The sequence below is a fragment of the Acanthochromis polyacanthus genome, chromosome 6 (genome assembly GCF_021347895.1).
Source record: "Acanthochromis polyacanthus isolate Apoly-LR-REF ecotype Palm Island chromosome 6, KAUST_Apoly_ChrSc, whole genome shotgun sequence".
In the NCBI taxonomy this organism is placed as follows: domain Eukaryota; kingdom Metazoa; phylum Chordata; class Actinopteri; family Pomacentridae; genus Acanthochromis; species Acanthochromis polyacanthus.
In genome coordinates, this window is record NC_067118.1 from 6,294,868 (window position 1) to 6,300,934 (window position 6,067).

A 6,067-nucleotide genomic window follows, 5' to 3' on the forward strand; every position below is an offset into this window, starting at 1 on the left:
TTTTATACTTCAGTAGTTCCAATTACTCCATTGTGACCTTCTGCTGCTTTTTCTATTTGTTATCAATTCAAAATAATTGGTCAGACACAGTCAGACATTTAAGATGTCACCTTGGGTTCTGCGATGCTTTGAGGAACATTAATATTGACAGAACTGCATTAAACAATAAGAATTTACATACATAGTTAATAGAAATTACTCATAAAATAGAACTTAGCTGATGAAAACTGAGGCTCCAGCACCCCCCGCGACCCTAGTGAGGATAAAGTGGTGTATAGAGAATGGATGGATGGATGATGAAAACAGTATTTTGTGTCAGCTCTCCGTGTTGCACCAACTGTGGAACATCTTCAATTGACACTCCAGAAGTAGAAAAGGAACAAAATTAATGTTATCAGTCTAAGTGAGAGACAAAGATAAAAGTTTTCTGGAGGCAGCTTCAGTGTTTATGTTTGATGTGCATAAATATGTTTATTAAACTTTCATTTGCTTCTTAAATGTTTGTCTGCTGACTTACATCCCTTAATTTCTAATTAAATCTTTTTCTATTTTTCATTTTCTGGTCAGCTTTTACTATGATGCACCAAATCACAGGATCATTTTCCATGTATGTTAAAACCTGCTTGGTCTTAAAACTGGTTTACCAGCAGCATGCAGTTACAGAGACTGAACACTAGATGGTGGTAAAACTAAAGGAATTTTCTACATTGAGTACAAACACACACCAGAGGAACTGCAGTCTCCTCTGAACAGTTGATGTAGAGATGAGTCTGCTACTAGAACTCTGTGTGGACTTTATTTGACCTTTAATCGTTGGTGTTGTTAATTTGCCATTTCTGAGGCTGCAGACTCGGATGAACTTCTCCTCAGCAGCAGAAGAGACTCTTGGTCTTCCTTTCCTGGGCCGGTCCTCGTGTGAGCCAGTTTGGTCGTAGCGCTTGATGGTTTTTGTGACTGTAGTTGGAGATACATTCAAAGTCCTTGTAGGCTACTGTGTAATTCCTAGAATGTTCCTGGTAGGTTAATGTTTAGTTCCTAGATGGTTCCTTGAGGATTCATTCAAAGTTCTTGAAATGTTCCTGATGGACTGACCTTCACTTCTTAAAGTAATGATGGACTGTCGTTTCTCTTTATTCAGCTGATTGGTTCTTGCCATAATATGGATTCTAACAGTTGTCAAACAGGGCTGTCAACTGTGGACCAACCAGACTTCTGCACAACACAACTGATGGTCCTAACCCCATTAAGAAGGGAAGAAATTCTACAAATGAACCTTGACAAGGAACACCCGTGACGTGAAAACCATTTCATGTTCTACCTCATGAATCTCATGGAGACAGAGAAAGCAAAGCAGTAATTAAAGCAAAGGGTGGCTACTTTGAAGAATCTAAAATATAAAACATGTTTTGACTTATTTCACAATTGTTTGTTTGCTACATAATTCCATATGTGTTTATTCATAGTTTTAATGTCTTCAGGGAGAATCTACAATGTAGAAAGTAGTAAAAAATAAAGAAAAAACATTCAATGAGAAGGTGTGTTTAAACTTTGAACTGTAAGTGTACAGTTAGGTTATTATATTTTAGTCACGCTGCTCCATGTTGCCTGTTTATTTGATATGTCTTCTATTACTGGAATTATAATTGATCCCACTGACAATTTCACTATAATCCAGTTAGAATTTAAAATGGAAAAAACAGAGTGTACTTGGCGTGATAGAGAAAACAGTATTTCATGGGATTTTACAGAAACATGAACTTTTCACAGTTTAACATGATGCTGCTACATTTATATATTTAGTGGCGGTGGGTTTTCTTTAGATGCTCTGGAGAGCCACAAAGTACACAAAACAACCAAAATGGAGGGAAACACACAAACAAACAAAAAAACTGTATGAGACAGAAAATGACCAAACAAATGACCATAAAGAAATGCAAAATGATGCACGACTGTGGAGTAAAAGCCACATTTAAAGTAGGACTAATGGCTTGTTGGATTTCGTGTAAATATTATGCGTTTCTTTGTGATGGTTTAGCATCTCTTTATAGTCATTATTTTTGGTCAACTTGTGTCTCATATTAATGGTTTGCGCATGTTGATTGATGTAGGGTAAAATGTGGATCCAGCTAATGGATTGATGGTTTACAGGAAGTTAGTTTTGTTCAGCAGGTGGCAAGAAAACTACAAATGATGCAGTGTTTGTAATGTACCACTAGATGGCAGACAACGACTAATATCTATCTATCTATCTATCTAGTCATTTTGTATTTTTCTGAACAATATCTCACACAAGAATTTCCTTCGTAATTAATAAAGTTTTGTCTTATATGTTTGGATAGCATACATTTTAGCATTTTGATCATTACAGAACTGGAGGTAGGAACTACCCAGGAACCTACCAGGAACCATCTAGAACTCCCACTCATCAAAGTTCAAATAATCCATGTACAAAATACTAAAACATGCAGTTGTTGTGTAAATGTTCTTGTCCTGAGACCAAATCTAAAAAAACAACAACTAATGTTTGAATATATTTTTAAAAATACCAAATAAATCTGGAGTTCCCTCTAAAATTACATTTTTCTCTTGTCCTACCCCCTTGATGACCAAACAGACTCTCAAATAAAACAGTTAAAATGAAATTCAAATCTCCTTTGTTTGGTATTATTTTTTCATGGTATTTGTGGGAAAAAATTTTTTATCAGCATATCTTTAAAATGATAACTATTATGCATGAAACGTGTCCCACAACAACCCTGTTAGCATAACCTTTTTAGCTGGTAGAAGAACAAGAAAACAGTGAATCACATGACAGAACATGTCAGCCTTGATTGAATGTCTCACTCTACCTCATATTATCAGGATCAGACTCATTATTTTGACCTTTTTCTTGACTTTTTACATTAGAAAGTTTGCAAGGTAACAACTTAGCTAACAGCTAGCTAAACATCTAGCTTCTACTGCTGAGAAAAAGCTAACATTAGCATGGATTAGCAACCCTGTTACTGTGATTAGAGTAGGGTTAGCAAACAACTAATAAAACATGGAATAAAAATGGTACCATTGATGTGTAAAAAAATAAATAAATAAAATTGAAATCAAAAGAGACAAGTAAAGGAAAACCTTCAAATATTTTCAACTGAAGAGGAAAAATGTGCTTTAACAAAACCACCAAGGTCCCTTTTATATATTAAATTAATTTCAAGAGCCGTTCATAAACTTGAAAACGTCAAACAGAAGTTCTCCTAAAAGAAACTGATGTTTTACTGAAATGGAACCAGGACCAGGTTTTGTGTTTAATCTGTCTGTTGCTGGATGTCCATCTTTATGGAAATGCAGCAGTCATCTGTACTGCAGATTATGGTTGATATTTAAGATCGGTCCACGTGCAGCGGACTCGGCTGTAGGAGCTCCATGTGTGAACCAGATCTGATGATGATGCTGCTCTCTTTACATGTTGGTGTTGAGCCAAACAGGTTTAGTGTTTCAGCAGCAGCTCACTGTGGAGTCACTGCTGCCATTTAAGACACTCCTGAGCGGCAACAAAATGAGAGAGTTAATATAAAGACTTAAGGTCACCAGAGGACCCCTAAAACTAAAGATAAATACAGTAACACTGAACATGTTATTAATAGAGCTCAGAGTGATGTCATTGTTGATTGATTGTCATTGTTTCATCCTTTTAAAGACCTCCAGTAGTGGAAATTAGGGATCGACCAATATGGAAGGTTTTAGGGGGTTAGGGATGCCGATGCTGATTAGATTTAGATTTAGACTGACTCTATCATTCCAAGTCTAAGTATTGGTGCTGAAGAAAGGCTGATATTTGGAACCGATATACATTAAATGTAATTTTTAACAGCATGTGATAGCAGAGAACCAGTCATTCATAATTATACTTCTTCATTAATAAAGTGATTATAAAAGGATATGTAAAGCAGGAACAGTAGTGAGTAAATTATCTGCTCTGTTTATGTTTGATTGACTGAGATTACACAAGGACCAAGTGATCAGATTTTGGCAGTGATGCAGCTTATAGTCTGGATCCGGATTTGTTGAAGATTTGTGTATCATTGTGAGATAGCGGCACAACGTCACTGTAACCATGACAAGTGAACACTACATCAGCTACCTGCTGATGAACACGATTGCAATCCTGCTACAAATCCACCGCTGACGACTTATCAGGACTTATCCATCAGAAATAACACAAGAAACAACTGAATAAATTGTGGGGGTGTTTCTGAGTCCCATCAATTCCTGACACCCGCTACATATTTAGGTCACGTGATTTGGTATCCGTACATAACATAAACATGCATAACACATGCCTGTGATCAACACAAGGTCATTTTGTTTGTGGGTACATCTGTATTAAATGGACACATTCTATGTTTTCATGATTTCTGATCATCAATAACTATTAAACAAATGCTGTATTTCTAAAAAAAAAGATTTTGAAATACGGAGGAATGGACAGCCTTGAGGAGTACTGCACCCTCTGAGTGTTTTTCTAGTTATTTATTGTTTTCCAGACTCTGTTTCAGGTTAATCTTCCTTCTAATTAGTTGCTAGCCATTAGCGTAGCATTAGCCACTGTGAGAGAATCTAACTTCCCAGTTTGTTTTTCTTGTTCAGACATTTGTGAGACCACAGAATGATGGAGAGAGGAGGCTGATCAGACCTGAAGTATTTAATTAATCAATAATCATCTGATAAAAATACAGATAATCAGAAAAATGCCAAATATCAGCTACAATAATCGGTCTATTCCTAATGGAAAGTGAGTCTATTACCTTTTTCATGTTTTGTTTGGTGTTTATGTATGTACTAGAGGAGCATCATGTGAAATATGTATTTGTGGGAAAAAAAATTTAATTAGTATATATTTAAAATGATAACTACTATGCATGGAACGTGTGTCCCACAACAGCCCTGTTAGCATAACCTTTTTAGCTGGTAGAAGAACAAGAAAACAGTGAATCACATGACAGAACATTGTCAGCCTTGACTGAATGTCTCACTCTACCTCATATTATCAGGATAAGATAAATTCTTTTGACCTTTTTCTTGACTTTTTACATTAGAAAGTTTGCAAGGTAACAATTTAGCTAGCAGCTAGCTAAACATCTAGCTTCTACTGCTGAGAAAAAGCTAACATTAGCATGGATTAGCAACCCTGTTACTGTGATCAGAGTAGGGTTAGCAAACAACAAACAAAACATGGAATAAAAATGGTACCATTGATGTGTAAGCTGATCCAATCAAGCCTTTGACAGTTTAATACATATTATTGATGAATATGGAGCATAAAACTGTAAAAGACAAGGTTAATTTTTCAGTAATGTTGAAGCCCAAATGTCCTCCAACTCTGGAATGACCTTTTATAAGTGTTTGAGTTTTTATTTCCTCCTAACACAGGGTTGTAAAGAGACAAGTAAACGAAAACCTTCAAATATTTTCAATTAAAGAGAAAAAATGTGTTTTAACAAAACACATTAAGCAAAACAAAACAAAAATAATCAATTATACGTCATGGATGAACATTTTCTATGTTGAATTTTTGGCACTCATATCTCTGGAAAGGAAAGTCTTATAGAGACTTGTGGGTGGTACCACTGGAAAGCCAGTGGTCACATTATGGTTATTATGGTTTCAAGTCTCTAGCTCTAACCCTTTGAGTCATATTTTAACTCCTCCACAATCTGACATTATTTAGTTCAATATTGCAGATTCTGAATCAATGACGTGATGAGAATAAAAAGTGAACATTTCTGTTTTTTATCTTTAATTGTTCAAAGAACCTGCTGAAAGTGGATTGACAGGCAGTTTTTAAATATATATGAATATATATATATATATATATATATATATATATATATCTCAGAAAATATTCAATATGTCATTAAAAAACTTCATAGGTACCATTCTAAATATCCATAGTTTATGATAAAAGAGTTTTAAGCAAATCAGAGATGGTAGGGCAGAAGAAACCTGGAGATTTAAGATAATAAACCTGTTTATTTTTAGGTATATTGTGTTAAAGGACAACAAACTAGAAACCTGC